This window comes from Protopterus annectens, chromosome 12.part0 (assembly GCF_019279795.1).
Source record: "Protopterus annectens isolate FY-2018-M chromosome 12.part0, PAN1.0, whole genome shotgun sequence".
Classification (NCBI taxonomy): Eukaryota; Metazoa; Chordata; order Ceratodontiformes; family Protopteridae; genus Protopterus; species Protopterus annectens.
In genome coordinates this window covers 452150739-452173266 of record NC_056746.1, presented here as the reverse complement: position 1 = coordinate 452173266, position 22528 = coordinate 452150739, and the positions used below count along the sequence as shown (strand labels likewise).

Below are 22528 nucleotides of genomic sequence, written 5' to 3'. Positions count from 1 at the left end.
CTATGTGCTGATTTGTGGTGTGGTGCAAGTGTTTACCTTCTCCTCTTGACTGTCTAGTCCAGTCTTAGGTGAAGAGAGCTTTGCTTCCAGTTTGGCTATATAAGTGCATCTCTCACAGGTTGTAGTGCTGGGTGGTAGGAGGAAAGGGTTGTCTGTGTACATGAGGCAATTGCTGCATTGTTCCAAGACACCCAGATTCATCAGGTAGACAGGAGAAAACACGGGGAGCTGACCCTTAGACATGCCAGGATAGGTGCTTATTTGTTAAGTACTAGAAACTGTTTTACTCTAGACAGTGAGGAAAGTTGAGTGCTGTAGTAATTTGTAGCTTATTTAGTGCTTATAATAAGTTCTGAACAAGTGCTGAGCTCAAAGAAACAGACTCGAGTGCTGAAACAAAAAAAAACCTGGCTAGTTCTAAGAAACAAAATTAAGCTAGAAGGCTTCCCTCCAACACAGAAAGGCTTGAGGGCTTAGAAGCCCACAAATAGTCCTGGACACAGCAAATCTCTATCCAGACTAGACTACCCACAAGGCAGGAAACAAGCTTAGAATTTTTTTTTAAGGTGGAAAGAGAGAAAGGAGGAGCAGAAACTAAGCTGATTGGCCTTCTCAGATGTTCTCCCTGTATTAAATGAGGTAATGACACTAGACTGGGAGGAGGGTCCCAGATCAAATTTACAGTAGGGGTGGGCAACTGCAAAGCCACCAACTATAAGAACAGCATACCAATAGGGAGAGAGGGAAACAAACTGCAGAAATGTTTCTCGCAGCAGTGAGCCTTTAAATGAAAGGTTTAAACAGCTAAATGAGCCTCTAGAGAAAGCTTTTAACTGCAAACAAGTTATCAGAATCAAACAACCCAACAGATGCTTAATAAAAGTGGACAATTTCCAGTTAATACCTCACACACAGTGAAACTAGCTAGAAAAATATACAATACACAAAGTGCTATAAATAACTCAAAAAAATAAGCAAAAAACAGGATACTTAATGTTATGTATTATAGATCCGAATTTGCTCAGTGTCCTTCCTTCAATTAGCTCAGTGTGAAATGGCAGAAACACTCACAACTTAACTTCTTGGGTAACAGACAGTTGAAACCTGAGACAACCTTTAAGAAAAAAAAAGCTCAAAAGAACCAATGAGGTGCTTAGTCTAAGCGGGAGTCCAGGTGACCTCAGTCAGCCAATGACCTTAAACAATTCTCGGTCACTGAAATGCCTGATGGCTTTGGCTAAACCAAGATGTCCCTGAATATATGTGCTCAGACACACAGCCTCTACAAACACTAGACCCAAACACAAGACTGAATATGGACAATGCTACAAATATCCACACTACTTAGAAACAAACTGCAAACATGTTTCCCACAGCAGAAAAGCAGCAGTTAGCCTTTAAATGAAAAGTTTAAACAGTTAAATGAGCCTCTAGAGAAAGCTTTTAACTGCAAACAAGTTATCAGAATCAAACAACCCAACAGATGCTTAATAAAAGTGGACAATTTCCAGTTAATACCGCACACACAGTGAAACTAGCTAGAAAAATATACAGTACACAAAGTGCTATAAAAAACTCGAAAAAATAAGCAAAAAAAAAACAGGATACTTAATGTTGTATATTATATATCCGAGTTTGCTCAGTGTCCTTTCCTTTAATTAGCTACCCCTGATAAGGAGCACTTATGTTAGGTGGGCTTCCCTAGCCAACAAATAAATAAAAATAAAAGTGTAAAGAGCAGTAGCAAAAATCAACAAGATATTGTACTGCAAGGAGGGGGGGGGGGTAAGAAGTGCGCTCTTGTGGCTGAAGAGGGCATCCTACCATTATACAGGGCACTAGTAAGGCGGCATCTGTAGTACACTATGTAGTTCTGGGGTTATAAACATGAAGGAAATTTGACCGTAGAACATGCACAGTACAGAGTTACTAAAATGGTAAAGTGTATGGCAGGGCATAGGTATTCAGAAAAAGTTATAAAGCTAAGCATGTACACATTAGAAAAGAAAGTGGATGCGATAGGGACATACTGCATTCACGAGGTAAAGTGGTAGTATGGAGGGAGAGGAGTTTATGGTAGCAGCTACAAGAGGCATGTTTCAAGTTACACTTGAGAAGATTCTACTTTAGGAAAAGAGATAGAGGAGGGAAGGGGATATGGCCCTTGAATATGAGACATCAGTATAGCATATATCACTGGAATGTACAAAGCTGCTTGGGGCTGAACACAGAAAGGATACGTAAGGTACCAGGGCCCAGATGGGTGAAATTTAGGTGCAGCATTCAGCTGGTCTTAGTAAGTCAAGGTTCTTTCACTAGTGTGCCAATATGTACTGACATAAAAGAAAAAAGTATATTTTGATATCTGTAGTGCTAACTCCTTGTATCAGATTAAGCAGTTATTTATGTATCCAAATTAAGTCAGCCATTCTGATGTGCTGTTTTACAAGATCATTTTACCTTTCTGCTTTATGCATCCCACCATCACTAACGTATATCTACAGCGATCCAAATCCAAGTTGTGAGCATCCCTTGAGAAAACTATCCCTTTTTAGAACCAGTTCTTTATTTATTCTTTTTACATTCATTCAAATATAGGCATTACTGCAGGAAGCACCCTTTAGTTAATTCAAGCAACAGCTTGCACTGCATGTCCTCTGCTTATCATTACAATGCTATTTAATCCATCCCCAACCCATGAAGAGCGTCTTAGGAGCAGTCTTGACATATAGCACTTCTTTCAGGCAAGAAGTGGGACATCTTTACCCTAGCAGTACATCAGGCAACAATAATTTCAAGTAACTTCCAGAGGTTAGCCCTGTGGTGGTCGAGTCCTACCTAACCCCAAAAATGGAAAAGCAAGTCATCAATCATTCACTCCCTAGTGTTAATCAATAACAGGCTCCAAGAGAAACAAACTGAATCCTTATCACAATGGCAACAGATTAACCCCAGCTCCTGAGATGACTGGCAGTGGACTTTTAATTATAGGTTGATAGGCTGGTACTTGGCTATTGGCCCTAGGGTCTGTACAAGCCTAGCCATAACAATTCCCTGGCTATTTCTTCCTACAATATTTACTTCCCTGGACCCCTGTCTAGCAGGGTGACTGACATGATCCTCGGGGTGAATTTCCCATCTCCCATCCAGTCAAGGTTCCTTCTGAAGAGAGCCAAAGAGGCGCTCTGCTTGACATGTATGGGCAGTCTATTCCAGAGTCTGGGGAATCTCTGGGTCAGGAATCTATCCCTCCAGCATGTTTTGTTCATTGTGATGACAAGGTTTAGATCCCTGGAGTGTGTGGCTCTGAGGGATTGGGATTTCTTTAAGTGTAGCATGTTCAACACCTCTGGGTTTGACATGGCCTTGTATGTTAAGCAGAGATTGCCTCAGAGTAGACGATATGTGACAGAATATAGCTGGAGATTTTTTTTTTTTTTTTTTTTTTTTTAAAAGACGGTCAGCATAGGGCATCTGCTTTAGGCCTGTGATTCTTTTAGTGAGGTATTTCTGTGGCCTTTCTAGTTGTAGTAGATGACTTGAGAGGTACATACCAAATGGGGTATTGTATTCTATAATGGGTCTAATGACGGATGAGTACAGTGGGACAATGACCTCCTTTTTTTCTGGATGAAAAGCCCTTAGTGACGAGGTGTGCCACATAGAAGGATTTCCTGACTGTTGTGGCAATGTTGTTATCGAAGGTGAAACCACTGTCCGCCTGTGTCCCCAAGTCTCTTTATCACACTTTTGGTATGTAGTGTACAGTCACCTATGTGGTAATTCACGGGTACATGTTTTTTTCCCAAAGGGGATAACTATACATTTCTTGGCATTGAGCTTGAGCCCATGGCTCTGGCACCAAGCATCTGTTTCTGTAAGGCCCTTTTGTATAATATCCACATCATTTGGGAATTCAATAATGGCTCCCCAGTTTGCAGTCATCTGCGAACTTTGTTAGCCAGAGTCCCTTAGTTTTGGCCTGTACTTCTAAGAAGTAGATGCCAAAGAAGAGCGGTCCCAAGATTGAACCCCGAGGTATTTCACTTGTCTGGAGCTGGATTTGGAGTTGGCTAATTTTATACTGTGGGTTCTGTCGGCAAGCCAGTTGTCAACCCATTGAGTGACGTAGGGATTAATGCCCAGCTTAGAAAGTTTATCTATGATTCCAGAGTGGGGGATAGTATCAAAGTTCTTGGTGAGGTACAGATAGGCTGTGTGGACCGCCTTACCCTCGTCCACAGCTCTGGAGACTGATTCGCAGAAGTCAATCAGGTTCAGGAGACAAGATCAGCCCTTCACAAACCCAAACTGGGCATGGTCCTGTGTTTGAAGGTTGCCAATGTCTTTGTTTATAAGTTCCATGATAATACGTTCCATGGCCTTGCACATCAGGCTCTTCAGACTGATCGGGCAGTAGTTCCTAGGATCCAAGGTGGATCCCCCCTTCTGGAGTGGGATAACTGTAGCTGTGCACCACTCAGTGGGCATGAAGCCTAAGGTGAATAAGTCTTCTCTTAAATATCACAATTTTGTGATCCTTTTCATGCTTTAACAAGTAAAGGCACTTACTGTCTTCCTGTGGTGGATTTAGCAGTCATCACTCATTCAATCATAGGTGCAAACTTCCCGTTACAAAAACGCCAGTGACTTCATAGGATCATAGGAGGTTACTAGGCTAATGGCCCTGGGGCCCTTACAAGCCTAGCCAAGAGTTTATCCCCAAAATAGAAATGTCAGTCAGCAACTGTCGCCCCCTGTCAATGAGGAACAAAGGTGGAACCCCTGGGACAAATTTTCCCATCCACTCATCAAGGCTGCGGCTGAAGAGGGCCAGTGAGGAACTCTTTTCACATGTATGGGAAGTCTATTCCAGAAAAGGGGCAGCCTCTGGGAGACAAGCCTGTTTCTCCAACAGGTTTTGTTAACGTCGCATATTAGATTTAGGCCTACTGTGTAGGTAATGCGTGAGGAGTTAGACTTACGGATATGGAGCATCTCTAGTAGGGCAGAGTCCGATATTCCCTTGTAGGTAAGACAGAGATCACCTCTGAGCAATCTGTATGATACAGAGTAGAGTGATAGTAATTTAAGCCTATCCGCATAGGATAGGTGTTGGAGGCCATGGATTCTCTTTGTGAGGTATTTCTGTGGCCTTTCCAGTTGGTAGGTGTTTGGAGAGGTACACACCAAATGGGGCATTATACTCAATCATAGGACTAATAAGGGAGAAGTACAGAGAGGTAACAACCTCCTTTTTTCGGTATGTAATCCCTTTACTTATAAGATGAACCAAGTAAAAGGCTTTTCTGACCAGCGCCGCCACATGATGGCTGAATGTGAGATTGTTGTCAACCTGAGTACCCAGGTCTCTCACCACAGGTTGTGTGCTTAAGGGGTTGCCATTGATGTGGTAATCAGTAGGGCCGAATTTTTGCTGAATGGTACGATAATAATTTTTTTTGCTTTTAACTTAAGGCCATGACTTTGGCACCAGTTATTTGTGGCTGTGAGACCATCCTGCAGTATGTTAACATTACTTGGGGAGTCAATGACAGCACCCAACTTACAGTCATCCGCAAACTTGGTCAGACATGGGCCTTTTGTCTTTCCCTGGACCTCTGAGAAGTACATGCCAAACAGTAGGGGTCCTAGGACAGATCCCTGGGGAATACCACTAGTGACAGGTCTGCTGTTGGAGGTGGCAGCAACTATTTTGACCTTATGGGTCCTATCTGTGAACCAGTTGAACACCCATCTGACTAGTTAGGGATTAACACCAAGTTGTGTTAGTTTTTCAATGATGCCAAAAAGCCTTGGCCAGGTCAAGGTAAGCTGTATGTACTCACTTTTCCTCATCTAGGGGCTTGGTGACAGTCTCAAAGAAGTCCACTAGGTTCAATAGACAAGATCTGCCCCTGACAAATCCAAATTGGGTGGGGTAGAGTGCTTGGAGAATGCCTATGTCCTTATTTATGAGATCCACAATAATACTCTCTATGACTTTACAGATCAGACTTGTCAAGTTGATGGGCGACAATTTCCCGGGTCAGTAGTGGCACCACCTTTGTGCAAAGGGATGACCATGGCAGTTCTCCACTCTGCTGGAATGAAGCCTGTAGTTGAATACAGTGCTCAATGGCAAAGCTAGTTCTTGCTGGAGATGGTACAGAATACAGCCTGGGATACTATCAGGTCCCATGGAAGCTATGGTCTTTGCCTTGGACAGGGCCTTTAACACTTGATCTATAGAGATGTCAGTTGTGGGACAAGTATCGCGGATGTCGACTGGGCTTTGGGGGGGGGGGGTGATAAGGGGATGAAGTTTCCGCTGAACTTATCAGCCAGCAGGTTGGCTAAGTCAGCAGGATAAGTGCAAGTGGTACCATTAAGTACTAGTTTGGAGCAAACTTGGGCTTTGCCTTGGAGGTTCCTAAAGTAACTGAAGAAGGGCTTGTGGTTTCGCTTTGTTTTGGAGGCTGGTTTCAACTCATAATTGGCTTCGGAGGTTTTCACTAGTGATCTAGCTTGCTTGTTGAGGCAGAGGAGGGAGTTTTTCCGATTTGGAATTTGCTCCTTTTTACCCTTGTATAACAGTGTCTTCCTTTTGTTGTAAAGCCTGCTGATATTGTTACTGTTAAATAAGAAAAGGACCATAGAATGCTAGCCAGGAGTTTATCATCACCATTATCATCATCTTCTTTCGGCTGTTCCTGTTAGGGATCGCCACAGCAGATCATCTGTTTCCATTTCTTCCTGTCCTCTGCATCTTGCTCGGTCACACCAACCACCTGCATGTCCTCTCTCACCACATCCACAAACCTCATCTTAGGCCTTCCTCTTTTCCTGTTACCTTCATCCTTAGCATCTTTTTCCCAATCTACTCAGCATCCCTCCTCAGCACGTCCAAACCAATGTAATCTTGCCTCTCTGGCTTTGTCTCCAAACCTTCCAACCTGGGCTGACCATCTAATATACTTATTCCTACTCCTGTCCACCCTCATCACACCCAGTGCAAATCTTAACATCTTTAACTCTGCCACATCTAGCTCTAACACCTGCCTTTTTATCAATACCACTGTCTCCAACCAATATAACATAGCTGGTCTCACTACCCTCTTGCAGACATTCTCTTTCACTCTTACTGGTACTCGTCTGTCACAAATCACTCCTGACACTCTTCTCCACCCACTCCATCCTGCCTGCACTCTCTTCTTCACCTCTCTTCCACACTCACCATCACTCTGAACCGTTGATCCCAAGTATTTAAACTCATCCACCTTCGCCACCACTACTCCTTGCATCCTCACCATTTCTCTATCCCCCCTCTCATTCACAAACATTTATTCTGTCTTAGTTCTGGTGACCTTTATTCCTGTTCTCTCTACAGCTTATCTCCATCTCTCCTGGGTCTCCTCCACCTGTTCCCTACTCTCACTACAGATCACAATGTCATCTGCAAGCATCACAGTTCACGGGGACTCCTGTCTGATCTCATCTGTCAACCTGTCCATCACCATTGCAAATAAGAAAGGGCTCAGAGCTGATCCTTGGTGTAATCCCACCTCCACCTTAAACGCATCTGTCACTCCCACCACAGACCTTACCGCTGTCACACTACCCTCGTACATATCCTGTGCCACTCTTACATACTTCTCTGACACTCCCGACTTCCTCATACAATACCACAACTCCTCTCTAGGCACCCTGTCATATGCTTTCTCTAAGTCTACAAAAACATAATGCAACTCCTTCTGACCTTCTCTGCCAGCAGTTTATAATTTAGAAAAAAAACTGTCATTAAAAATCATCTGACATATTTCTCAGTAGCTGTTCCAAAGAAGGCTAGAATTCAAGGCACTGTAACTGAAATAACAAGACACCCAGCCAAAAATCGCTGCCAGCTACACTATATAAGGTAAAAACAAATACCAGGTAAAGCTAATGATGAGGAATGCTACTGCAGTAATCCAGCGTCGACCTGGGAGCTAGAGAAGCCTGTCAAGGAAGGTGGAAGTGACTGGTCAATGCCAAGGAAGGTGGAAGTGAGTGGGCAATGCCAACTCATCCTTTCTAAAGGGAGGGGGGCTCTGCAAGCATGATCCATACTCAAGTGATGCAGGAATACAGTATGTAGCAGAAGAGGCCAAGATGTGCACACTCTACTAAGCTGCACATTAACTCTTACAGTTGTCTGGATGATGACCTCCTGAAGCTGACTCTCACTCAAAGCAGAGTAGGCTGGTTGGCACATGGTAAAGCTGATGATCAACAGGCAATGGGGAAGAAAAGAAGGAAAAATAAATACCAGGCAAAATGAAACAGAGGTAATAAATTGCCTCTTTAAACTTCTTGCCTGATGGTAAACCAGTCAGAGCCAGTAGAGCTCTGCAGTATCAGAAAATAGGCACAATCAGTGTAAGAGGTGTGGCTAAAGTATGAAGCTACAGCAGAGACAGACTTTAAGCCAGGGGAAGGACTAACCTGTGTAATCAATAAAGGCAAGACATGCTAGTTAATGAGTCACACATACTTCAGCTGCATCAAAATCTACCCCTCCTAGACTGATCCGATGACACAGGGGCAAGGCAGCAGTTTATTCTGGCTGTAGAATGACTTCTGGAATGGATCAGGCTGCTGTCAAGACCAAACAGGACAGATAGGAGGCAGCTCAGTATCCGTTGGCCTGCTCTTCTATTTTGGGGAAACAGTGAGGAAGGCTTCACTGTCTGTCTGACTTTGGGTGGAGACTAGGTGTCTCAAAGGCCATCAAAACTGGAAGGGGAAGTGACATCACATCTCTGGCATCACTGCCTGCCCCTCTTCCTGAGACATAGGGTTACTGACTGTCGGCTACTTCAACATGGCTTACGCTACCCATCTACTACTCCTCAGTGGGTCCTTGAACCCCTGCTCTCACAATTATGTTGCAAAGCTGACTACGCCAGTAGTTAGTCAGGGGGCAAAACATGCCAAAGGATATAACAAGGAATGCCAGAAAGATGCCAAAAAAAAAGAATCTGTCAAGTCTTTACCTTTCTCATTAAAGCAAAGGACATGGTTACTTGAAGGACATTCATATCAGAAGTTGGGAAGAAAACCCCATTTTTACTGAACTGTTTTCAACTGTTCTGCCTTCCTTTGTAACAATCTTATGGATAGCAAAGGCTATCACAGTCATGCTGTATATGGCTTACCACTCTTGGAAGTTAAATATTAAGAGGGCTTGATGGCAAAACTCAACAGCTTGGTCCATGCACAAAATAGGCTAGGCCTCTGTACAAGTGGTGATATATCAGTATAGTTAATGTAAAGATGAATTCTCTCAAGTATACGACACCAATAAAAGGGTGCCTATTTGATTAAAAATGGAAATAAGGCACTTGAAAGACTCCCACTGAAAATTGTCGCTTATGCTGAAACTGTGGGTGATTTCTTTAATTAGTACACCTCTACAGCTTGAATTCTAGCACATATGTATCTTGGTTATTTCAACTATACTTAGGTCTACCCAAAAAGAATTATTAAATTGACTTTGACAATAAAGTCATGGATGTTGTCAGGAAGGAAGAGAGCTTGCAAAGTTCCTCAACCGTGATACATATCTATCCCTTCATGTTCTGTTTAAGCTAAAGAAGAGACTGAGATCTCTTAAGCTGCTGTTTATTCCACCAATGGACTTGCACATGTGTAGTAGATCAGAAAGGCTAACATCTGCTGAGACTTTGTACATGAGGCAGAGACTGTACATCAGTAGCCTGTAGTGATACTAAAAACAGTGACAAGACTGAGATAATCAGTGTAGTTTTTATGATTTAGGGCTTGACTTTCTTGACAAGAAGACATTGTGGTCATTCAAGTTGTGTTAAGTGCTTGGACAGGTACATACCAAAGGGGGCATTATACTCAATAATCAGCCTAATAACTGCCAACTATATCCCCGGACCTAGACACCATACCATACAATTACTAATAAGCTGCACAAGGAGAAAGGACTTACTTACAATACTGGATACATAGTGATCGAAGGGCAGTTTGTTGCCCACATAGGTTCCCACGTTCCCAACTACCAAATCAATTTTCAGGGGTATTTTGTCCATGTGATAGCTACAGGGGGAATCATGCTTTCTAAAGGAGACTATTATATATCTTTTGACATTTAGTTTTAGTCTATAGTTATGACATCAGCTATTTGTTTGAGAAAGACCCTCTTGGACAAATCTTGGTGTTCTCTGGAAAGTTTATGATGGCATCAAGTTTACAATCATCTGCAAATCTGGTCAGCCACAAACCCTTTACATTTGCTTTGATATCTGAGAAGTAAGTGCCAAAGATGGTTGGCCCAGCAATTAAACCCTGGGGTACACTGCTAGTGCCAAGTCTTTGGAAGAGGTAGAGCTGCCTACCCTAAATTCTCCGAGTTCAGTTTGTGAGCCACTGTGCTATCCAATAACAAAAGAGGGATTAACATTCAGTTGGGACAGTTTAACAACAACACTCCAATGCGGGATGGTGTTGAACAACCTTGCAAGGTCTTGCTATTAAGTATGTAATGATTTTCCCTCAACCGTCAGTAACCTTCTCGAAATCGACCAGGTTAAGCAGGCAGGATATACCCCTGACAAAACCAAACTGCCTTGGATCAAGAGTTTGAAGGTTACCTATGTACTTACTTACTAATTCCATAATGATCCTCTCCATAGCTTTACAGATGAGGCTGGTCAGACTTAGGAGTCAATAATTACTTGGGACCATTGGTGCCCCATTTTTGGGCAGGTTGACTGCTATTGCTATCCTCCCTTTGTCTGGCACAAACCCTTTCTTGAAACCGATACTGAATAGCCTCTGTAGTGGTTTGTCATGTCCTGTTTCAGGCTGGTAAGTAGGCAGCATTACATGTTATCTAGCACCACAGATGCACTTTTCTTGGCTTTAAGGACTTGTATTTGGAAGATGTAGGGGCATAGATGTGGGTATATAATCTGGGAATGTAAGGAAAGGGCGAAGTGAAATTACAGCTAAATTTACCTGCTAGTAGACTGGATATATTGTCAGTGTCCATGTCTGTGATATCATTTACTATTAGCTCTCTGCAGTGCATTGTTTGAGGTTTCAAACACAGTTAAAGAAGTATTTTGCCTGGGTGGGTATTATTACCCAATATCTAGAATGAGTTGACTTGCCCAAGGACCAGAGTTCTTTGTTATGTTTAGCAAGAGTGTTTTTTTTTGTTTTTTTTTGACATCTTGATAGTTACATTTATTATTGCATGCAAATAGCATTTTTGTTTTATTGCAGAGCCTGTTTATACTTGGGTTCCACCATAGGGTTTTATTTTTAAATATGGTATTGTATTTGCTTCAGAGAGGGCAGATGCATCTACATAAAGTTACTCACATGTACACAGAATTTGGCAGTAAAGGATTTTGCATTTGCAGTGGGTTCATCAGGTGGAGTAGAATACTGAATTTTTGTAGATCAGCCTTCACAGACGTTTATCAGGATGCTACCTGCTTCAGTCTAATGGTGAACATGACTGACTTATAGTCCAATTTGATAAGGGAGTAAGGTACAACTGGTGAGGAACACAGTTGTTCCATACTGGTGAGAACCAAATCAAAGGTTTTGTCTTAGTTGAGGTGCGGACTGCCATCCACCCCTTGTCCCTGAACCTCATAATTATTAACACAAGAACCAATTGTTATTATACTACTAGGTTAAATGATTGATTTCTAGGTTATTAAGCCTTGTTTATATGTGACTAATTATACATTAATCTTATGTATTTATGTGAGTCTAACCATTTTGCACTAGGGACCAAGTGATCCATTTCCTACAAGTGCTGCCAAATATAAAAATAATTGTGGAGGCACTTTTTCTAAAACTTCCCGGCTTTTGCAACTTGCCCTGAGACCAGAAATATCTATTTCCATTCTAGTCTTGTATACCCTGTGTGTTATGTCTTCCTATTTACTTTTAAGACCAGTGTCCGTCAGTGTTTTGATCTCCATTAACGCCATATGTTCCACCAATTAGAGATTTTATTTCCCCTAAGCGTGAAATAGTTTCTTTGATGTATTTTTCCAAGTGAAACGTACCATGTGATTGGGGCTTAGCCTTCTGGTTTTCTTTATACTCTTGTAGTAATCCCAGACACAACTGATGTCTCTTCCTCAGCTTGCATTTTATTTTTGCTTCCTACCACCCCACCCCACTTCCTTATCTTTTGTCTGGATCAGTTCCCAGAATGTTGGATGTAAGTTTTTCCACTTCCACATTTTTGTTGTAGATTCCATTTGCATATCTATTCTCATTATTCAAATCATACTCAATGGGGTGTGTCCTCTCCACTAAGAAATTTCCTTTAGTTTCAATAACTGTGTTGTAAATCCACTTATATAACTTTGAGCATATTTTCCTTTGATTCCTCTTCTATTGCTTTCCACACATCAATCACATCTCCTGTTATTACTGTTCCCCGTCTTTCCAGCCACATACCCTTCCATTTAGGCAGGCAAGTATTATTTTGCCTCAATATATACAGATTTAGTTGTGTTCCTTTGTAATATTCCTTTATATTTTGCAGTCCTAACTCTCCTTGGTGAGCTGGTGATGTTACTCTTTCCCATTTGATTCTGCTACTTTTCCCTTCCAAAATAAACTGTTAGAGTTTTAAATCTATCTTCTTCTAGAATTATTCTCCTGGTTGACAAAAATAATCCTAATCCCCATATATGACAGAGGGCACCAAAAACATTTTAATTGATTGTATCTTATTACCAATGTCCATCCATTCTATTTGTCATTTTATTATCATGGTTATTATATTGTGATGTGTTTATTGCCACATTTCCTGTGGTAAACGTTCTACTTTTTGTTTTAACCATACACCCAAGTATTTCATCCTGCCATGCCACCATATAAAGGGGAAAGTCAGACTAATGTCATTGTTGGCATATAGTTCAGTGGTTTGAATTTTGTTTGATTGATCTTATATACTGTCAATCTATTATACACTTTAAAAACAAATTTTTGAAAAACTGAATCAATTTCAGGATTCATGACAAAGCAGTCATCTGCAAATAAAGATTTTTTTTCATTTTCTTTAACTCATTGTTAACCCACTATTTCTGAATCTCTTATATCTTTTGCTAATGGTTATATGTACACAGCAAACAGGGGGCAAAAGCAGGCAGCCTTGTCTAGTCTCCTTCATCAGATTAAAGATGCTCAACAAGAAACCCACAACACAAACTCAGACCACTGCTCCATTGTACGTTTTAAAAAGCAGTACTGATGATTCATTTGTAAAATTAAAGATCTTTAAGGACATTTCTAGAAAGTTCCAACTAACCCTATCAAAAGCTTTTTCTGCATTTAGATCTACTAGCACTAGTGTTTTCTTAGTATGCTCTGCATCTCTATGAAGCATTAGTGACTTGTTAATGTTGTCAAAAGTCTTCTTTCCTGCTATACGTCCACACTAGTCTAAGCTGATAAGACTTGGTAATACTTTTGATAATCTATTAGCCGTAATCACCTTGAAATCATGATTTAAGATGGAAATTATCCAGGGTCAGAGCTCTCTTTTCCCTCATTAACCAAGACTACCAATATGATTTCATACTGGGTCTTTGAGATTTCCCCCTTTTCAAAATGCCACTGAACATTCTTCACCACACTCTTGACTATACATTCCTCTTTTAATTTTTCATATTTCTATTGAAATACCAACTTTGGTTGGTGTTTTCCCCATAGTTTGGTGTCTGATGGGCACTCTAACTTCTTAGATAGTTATCGCTTTCACAATGGGCTGCCTCTCATTTGCTAGTAATATAAGCAGTTAAAAGTTTAACAATTTATTTCCCAGACTTTTCTTCTACCTTCACATCATAGTGATGCAGAGTAGAGTTAGTATTCAACTAGTATTGCTACAGTCTTAACCGGGTCCTGTTCCATTCTATCCTTCTCCTTAGATTTTAATTTGATCATGCTATCCACTTTCTGCTGTCTGTGTCTTTGCACTAACATGTTCATGGATCTAGGGCTACTGTCATTGTACAAGCATTGAAGTACCTTAGCCCTCTGTCCATTTAAGTTATCGATGTAGTCTTGCATATGTGCTTTGATCTCCAATATTGGAGGGGGAGTATTCGGTTGGGCCAAACCTATATGTTGACTCTGTAATTCTTTGAGTTTGATTATAGACTCTCTATAATTAATACTGCCATTAATCCAAATATCATTTACTCTTTGTAAAACATGCACAAACATTTTTTTTGCATTCATCCTATCTCTGCTAGTCTTCATTTTCTAAGGTTCCGTTTTAATGTATCCATCAATACTCAACCGAATCTCTGAAAAAAAATCTTTTCTAAGATCCCCCATTGCCTTCTGAGGTGGGTCTATATTAGATCATCGAAATGGCAGAATTTCGAATGATCTAATATCGAACCCAATATCGCGAATGCTGAAAACAACGAAGCTGCACAAAACCGAATTCTTTCCTAGGGAAAGAATTTGGTTAACCGATGTTATTGGCTGTTTCAGCGATCTTGATGAAAGTTACGGGTTGGGTTAAGGTAAGTGTGTGATTGTGCGGATGTACTGGTTAGGGCGCGGGTTGGGAGAGTTAGGGTTAGGGCGCGGGTGAGGCGAGTGTGCGATAGTGATGGACCTTAGGGTTAGGGTCTGGGTTAAGGCAAGTGGATAGATAGTAGTTTATGTGCAGTGTAGTGTAGGGTTAGATGTAACTTTTAAATGTATGTGTGTGGATTGCTGATTTTTAGTGTGCTTGTGGTATGTGTGTGTGTGTTTCTCGGAACAGCAAATTTTTTCCTTGGGAAAAAATTCACTGTTTTGAGGTTTCGATATTGTTACGGTTTGGGTTTTGCAGTTCGACGTTATGGCATTCAATAATGAGCCATTTTGATGATCTGATATAGACCCTTCTGAGGTTACCCCTTACCTTTTGATAGATATTATATAAAGTAAAATATTTTCCCGAAAGCAATTATGTTTGCTATGATGCAAAAGAAAAATATGCTTTTTTTATTAATACAAGGTTTTGAAATAAGACAAAAGAAATATTTTCTTCTAAAGCAATGTTTAACTTGATACAAGGTTTGAAATAAATGCGTCTTTCTAAAAAGCAGAAATGCAAGGCTTGAACTACAAAGTTAAAAATAAATACAGAAAGTATAATCTCCTTAGCAACAAGCTATCTCAGTCAGACATCTGCTAGAGAACTTTCTGAGGAAATAAAACATGCTTAGTTTAGAATTGGTTCACAGAAAGAAGAACATGTCTAGTTTAGATTGTTTGTGAAGACGTGGTTGTGGTCTTAGGCTTAAACTGATACAGTAAAATGGCATCCTGTTATGACTGACTGAAACATACAGAGAGACATTTGATATTTTTAACAGGGACTTTTTGGTGAGTCTTCAGATGCAGAAATGAAAGAAATAAAATACAGGCACTTCAACTGACGCAAAGATGACATAGTTATAAAACCAAAAAAAGCCAAACGAGCCACAAAACCCGTAAACGAACTAGGTTTATTCCAGTACAATGAAAGTTATGCGCTTTCTGTTGCCGCCAATACGGCAACTTCATCAGACAAGAACTTACAAACACAAGTGAGTTAAATAAGAAAAATCACAGGATCTATGTAAGCCGGTCAGCTGAGCTAAATGTGTAGCTCCCGAATGTTAAAACACCAGTTACCTTGTCAGCCGACCTTAAAATATCAATTCTACTTGAATATTAAAAACAATATTTTTTAAATAATAAAGGTACAATACAAAATTAAGAAAGAACCAACAATAAAATGCACTTAATACATATTCCGCAAAAAATTCTCTATGAGACTTGTTACGGTACATACATCTTGGCTCCCAAAATTGACAATGTAGCAAATTCAGATGTTTAGATATTTTAAAAAAAGATTTTGTTATATTCCAAAAACTCTAATGCTATGTATGATACTAATAATAAAAAGCCAAAGTACTCACAGGCTCTGTGTGGAAACTAGGCAATTTCTTCGCTATTACTGCTGGAGGATATAATGTATGGACTCTAGCCATTTGCAACTCATTCACAGGGTAGTTAATTTGCTTACACTGTCTGTTATAACTACAGGCAGTTTTTGCCTTCCAATTTTTCTGTTATCACCATGAAGCCTGATGCATTTTCCAGCTCACAAAGTTGTTCATGTGTAGGCTCATATTCCATGCACTTACTCAGATTTCAGATGATGTCTGCTGTAGACATGTAATTTTTGAGAGTCACATAAGGGCTTCTTCATCCATTTCTTGCATTGGTGTGTTACTGGATTTTATATAATCCTCAAGTGTGTTGTTAATTGTAATACCTCTCTATACATTATTCTTTTCTCTTCCAGTGAGGACCCTATTGGTTCAAAATTTGGATCAGCTGTTAGTTTGTTTTGCAGCAATTCTGCCATGTGGTCTGGGTCATCCCGATAAATCAAACACCTCTTTTGTGCCATTTTAGCTTTCTTCTTCAATTTTCTGCCTTTTTTCTGTGGTTAGCAATCACAGAAGACCTTCAGTTGATTTTCAAATATTTTTGTGGTCGGTTTAGCAGATTGCTGTAGAGTGTAGAGTTTATTTCTTAAGAGATGAGAGGATTTGTGTAGGTTTCTATTTACTCTCCTGAAACACAGGAGCCCCAAAATGGAAGACCTCTTACAAAAACGTGAGATTTTTGAGGATAATCAACTATGAAGATTAATAAACAGTAGAGTTTTTTTTTTCCAGCTTTAGGTCCAGTTATAGTGATTAACAGCTAAGCATGGAGACAACTCAAGTGTTATTGTCGCTGATGAGCTTTTTGCACAGACACAAGTCATTTGAAAACATAAGCCTGTACTACAGCCGCTGCATTATGATCAATAAAACAACCAATTCCAGTACCAGTAAAATATAATTAAAAGACAAACATTTATCAGTTATGTTAATCATTGTAATGAAAACCACTTGCTTTCAGGTTCTCTTTGCAAAATTCAGAAATGGGCAAAGCAAGTACTTGCTTACATTTCCAGAGACTTGATCTACAACTCCCATTTCAACACCGTAAACATATTTATGATTTGAAATTTAGTACACAATGATCCCACATGTTTATTCTCACAAACCACAAGACTGTAGTGCTATTTAAAATAAGGGGAGGCCTTTATCACCTCAATAATGTCATGAAACTGCAGTGTTTCACAACAGGAGGTCACTCTTCAGACAACAAACCTTACTGTGTTATATACTATACTGATCTTAAACAGTTTCCCTAAAATATTGCTCTATATTTCCAAGCTCCAGAGAAGTATAAGTGATTCACAACTGGGACTGGCTGTTTCTGCAAATCAAAAAACAATGAGATTTATTTAAATGTTTCTGTGGTAGTGCAGGTCTATATCGGATTATCGAAATCTGAATCCACTGAACACCTCTTCATCAATCCTATGTCATTGTTATGTTGGCCCACTGGTTACTTACCATGGGAAACTTTTGATGTAATGATCATTCCAGGACGTTGGGTTTAGATTAAGATGGGTTGATGAAGAGGTGTTCAGTGGATTCAGGTTTCAATAATATGACATAGACCCAGCAGTGCAGTCAGGCAATAGTTACTGATGGCCGACTCTTCCACAGGAGTGTTCATGGGGGTAATTTTACTAATGCTTACCTGATGGGAAGTTATTGACTGTTCATGAAAGTAATTTTACTACTGCTCATCTGATAGGAAGTTATGGATTTTAAAATTTCACTAGATAAACACACAGACTTCCAATTCAATCTAGCTTCCATCCACTACCATGATTATGACTTGTTACTGTAGAACTGTATCTGTCTCACATTATGATGCAGTGTTTCTGATACAGAATTGTTGTATTACCCATAGATCTCAACCTTACATCCCTAAAATGTGCAAACCTATATCTCATATTATGGAATAAACTGGCAAGATGTGGAATACGTGCCAAAAACTCAGCAATGTAAACTTATGGTATGCTGATGTCATTTGTTTTCACAATCATGAAACTACCTAAAAAACGGGTTACTGCTGCATGTTGTAACCATTGTCAGAATGGCTTAAGTTATGTTTGTTTTGCTCTCAGTTACATGCTCACTATAGTCATGTTTGAGTATTTTTGAAAAACTAAATGAAATGCAGCCATTTTCCCATTTATTTTGTAGAGTTAATGATTAATACCTGTAGTTATCTACTTTCGTGGCTGAAGTGATGAAGGTTGTTTATAATCAACCCACACTGAAAAAGAACACAGAACTTAGTTCGTCTCTCGGTCTCTCTCTCTCACTCATGGTAGCACTGTACAATGTTCCTTACTAGCAACACAGCCTGTCTTATTCACGTTAATCACCTGGTTCACAGTTTGAAGGGAATGCTTTTGTTAATGGACATGCTTAAAGACAAAACTGACAGTAGCAATGAAGTAATTTCCCTTTACCCCTAAAGGAAGCATATTGACCATTTTATTCACATTTGAACATCAGTTTGGACAATCTGATCGAACTGTAGGCATTTTTTATCCACAAGCAGCAATAAAATAGGAACACATAAATGTGTATAAGACAAGTAAAAAAGAGGTGAGCTTTCTGAATTTTTGACAAGGCCTGAAAATTATGTGAACAGTTCTTAAGTGGATAGAAGATGTAATTTGTAGAGATTAATATGTTTTGTCAGTAGGTGGAGGGACAGTGTAACATTTTTATTGGACAAATGCATAAACAAAAAGCATCAAATCCAGTGATGCATAGTTGAAAACCAGCATCTTACAGTGCTATGCAGATACCCACTGCATCTAAATGAAACCAAGTGTGATTCTGCCATAGCTTGGGCTAGCAGGTTCCAGGTTCTGTTTTTGGGTAGTCAAGTGCTGTGTACAATGTTGTTGTCTTTCGGCGTTTCCCTATTAGGGGTCAAGTGGTGTGTACAATGATTTGATTAATTTTGTAAATTAAAGCCAGTTATATCCATCTCCTAGTAATATTAAAATAGAAAGTAATGTTTAAAAATGACACAGGTGATTACTTGAAGCAAATAAAAGTTTTATTTTATTTGCTGTTGTTTACAAGGTTTAAATGACTGGGTTTAGTTAAAAGACCTTTTCAGGGAAGGCCCAGACAGAAAATGTCCAACATACTACAAACATTCTTAAAACAGACATTCACTAATATGTACAGGCATTTAAATAATATATGTTGACAATTACACACATTTGCTCATTAGATTACATTCTTATGAAATAAAGGAATGTACTATGGTGTAAAAGATATATATGCATTAGTAGATTTGAATATATGCATTAGTAGATTTGAATGCCGAACCTTTGAAGAGGTGCATTAGTTGATTTGTCAAATAAGAAATTGGTCATGTGATTAATTATTAGAAATTCAAAGAAATGGAGGTGAGGGAAGGAACTAGGTATGGCAAAGAATGTTAATACTGTAGTTAAGATTTGGGTATAAAGCAAGTTCGTAGGCAATTATATATATGGCTAATGAAAGGTTTATATTAGAACTACAGAGATGAGGGGTGAGAAGTGTCAAAAAATACGTATAAGGCTGGGAGATGTTAAAACTATTCAGATACTGGTGAAATCTGGTTGAGGGGCATAGAATTCTGAATGACGATAAATGGTTTGATGCTATGGCAACCTGAAGATAACAATGGCATTTATCCTGGAGATATACAGAGGCAGATCCATTTATTTGATAGGTCAAGTTTGAGTTGTGTTTAAATGAATTTACATTCTGCATGGATTTCAGTGATAATGTGATGTGGTTCCATTGTTTAGCTACATTATTTGAATTCAAAAGGAGTCACCTACAGTCAAACAATTTAGTTATGATTTTTTTCTCTAGAACAGAAAATTATTTGGGGGGAGTAGTGCTATATTAACTTAAGGGCTGAGCAATTTCCTGGCTTATAGAAAAGTCTGTGCATTGTGGTAAGTTGACAAAGAGCTAGGTGTAGTTATCCAAGGGCTATGCAGCGGTACAATTTATTATAGTTTATTGCAAATGTGACTACTTTATTAGTTCTAATCAGTTTACTTCTCTGAGGGCTAGACAACGGTGTGTTCTATTACAGATTATTGCAAGTGTGGTTATTTTATTGTAACATTATTCAAGTTTGTACAGTTGTAAAACTTGAAAGTTAATGAAGACTGGGGCAGCATAAAGGAGAGATGGCAGTAAGAAAGTAAAGGTTTCAGGCTATGTCAGTGGGGTAGTTTTTTTTTATATAATGTACCTTGTTTTTGATTGTTTTTAACCAAGTGTGATACATAGTGGTTGAATTTAAACTGAGTATTTATGATGACACCCAGTAATTTTATGTGATTTACCTTTTCTATCAAGGTGCTGTTGGTAGAAAAGACCGTGAACAATGTTGCTTTGGTAGAGATAATGTTTGTGGTAAAGAGAAGTAAATTATTTTTAAGGTTTAGTAGTAGTTGTGAATTATTTAGCCATCTTCAATTAAGAATTGTTGTGTAAGGTCTTGGAGTTTAGAGAAGGATTTGGCAGAGCAGATTAGGGATGAGTCATCAGTATACTGAACTAGCATGGCATTTTGTTATTGATAAATATGCTGAAAAGTATGGGGCCTTACAGAGATCCTTCTGGGACATAAAGGATTACAGGCAAGAAGGCAGAGAAATCATTTTTCCATTTCCTTGCTTGTGCTCTGTTTGAGAGGTAGTTATGCTATGGAATCAGTGCAATGAAGAGTTGGTTAGCCCTAAGGATGAAAGTTTAAGACTTTCTGATGAGTGTCGGTATTAAAAGCTTTTAATTACACTAGGAGAATGGCAGAGACTAGACTTCTGGCATTTCTATGGGTACTGACAGTATTAACATAATTCAGCAAAGCAGTAGCTGTGCTGAGGACGGACGCCATGTTGGGTTGAAGACGCAACCTAGTTATCTATTACATAGTTGAGTTGTGTATGAATACATTTTTGTAATATTTTTGATAGGAGCGATACAATGGCAAATACCCTATAGTTTGAAAAATCTGTATTGAATCCACCCCTGTGCAGTGATGTAATGAATGATTTTTTTTTTCCAGTGCAAGGGGACTTTATTCTCAGATATGGATCAATTTATTAGAATTTAAACTGGACATGTAACATAACATAAAATGAGTATAAAAAGTGGGGAGGTGGTCAAGCATGCAGAAATAATATACTTATCATTTATACTACTTACTTTTCAGTTCCGATGCATGCTAAAAGTAACTATTGCTAATGTCGATGTGCAAAATTCTATCTTGCACTATTTATATTTCAGGGCCTGCTGCATGCTATAAGTAACTAAACCAACAATTTTAACTAGGAAGCATGTGTGACAAAAGGGAGATACTGCCAGCACAGCTATCTGGAATTTTGTAAGTAATTATAGGTCATTGGTGAATATCGAAATGATTTATATAAGATGCTTGTGTTATAACTGTATTAGAACTGTAAGTCATGTGTATATCAGACTGCTCTGTGCAGGTCTTTGTGCTGAGAAGATATTTTGTGGAGTGCTTGAAATGTATCCACAGTGTCCCCTGCTGGAAGAGAACAGACATGTACATGCACTATTGTAACTGTTTAAATGTATATGTTAACAGAGGAAACTGGAGGGTTGACATCAATCCAGCAAACTTCAGAAAATAGCTGAAATTAAATTACTTTATGGCACCAAGAAACACAATGTCTGTACTAGGGAGCTTTCTGTAATGTCTTTAGGGTGAAATAATTACTAGTCTTGAAATGTGGAGGAATGTAATTGTTTTATGACTTCCAGCATCTGCTAAAGATCTCAGGTCTATGTATTTTCACAGGTAGACGCTAAATACTGCCAGCTCCCAACAGTGTGGGCTTCACCTGTGATAGAGTCCGAGGACAAATGATGTCATTCTGCAAGCTATCCCAGCAGTAATATTTGACATATTGAGAGGCCTCAGAGAGACACAGAAGTCTGTATTTACTCTTGGACCTGAAAAGAACCCTTCACCACAATATTAGCCTTGCTCTGTACGTAAGTTTCTAGGGTATAGTAACTAACTCTTAGATACAGTCAGAAATATAGTGAAGCTTAGTTTAGATATTTTTCTTTATTTATTTGAGACTGTCCTGCAATTTTAAATATTTTCTGTGGTTTTGAACTCTGGCATCACTGTGAATGTATATATAGTGTTGTCTTGTTCTTTTAATATTTATTATTAAATATATTTAAACCTTTCATTGTGGCTGATCTGTCTAGAGATATTTAAGTTTTGAGAGTACTTGCATATTTATTTCATGACACTGTGTGGGCCAATCCTAACAGCCTTGCTCTTGGTCAAACTAACATTTGTATTAATATTACACAGTAAGACTGGACACCCTTTAAGGGCCTTAAAATAGCTGACAGTGAGTTGGCTGGTGGCAGTGATAACTACCTTATAGTCTGAGCAAAAAGAGGTATAGCTAGTAAACCTGTGTGTGTGTGTGTGT

At 39.2% G+C, this 22528-nt stretch overlaps 1 protein-coding gene across 1 annotated transcript in view; it reads right to left on the bottom strand.

The window, feature by feature from the left end:
• The window catches only part of NUDT1 (nudix hydrolase 1), a 180887-nt gene that overhangs the window by 146692 nt on the left and 11667 nt on the right, over positions 1-22528 (bottom strand). The gene's annotated exons all lie outside the window — the stretch shown is intronic.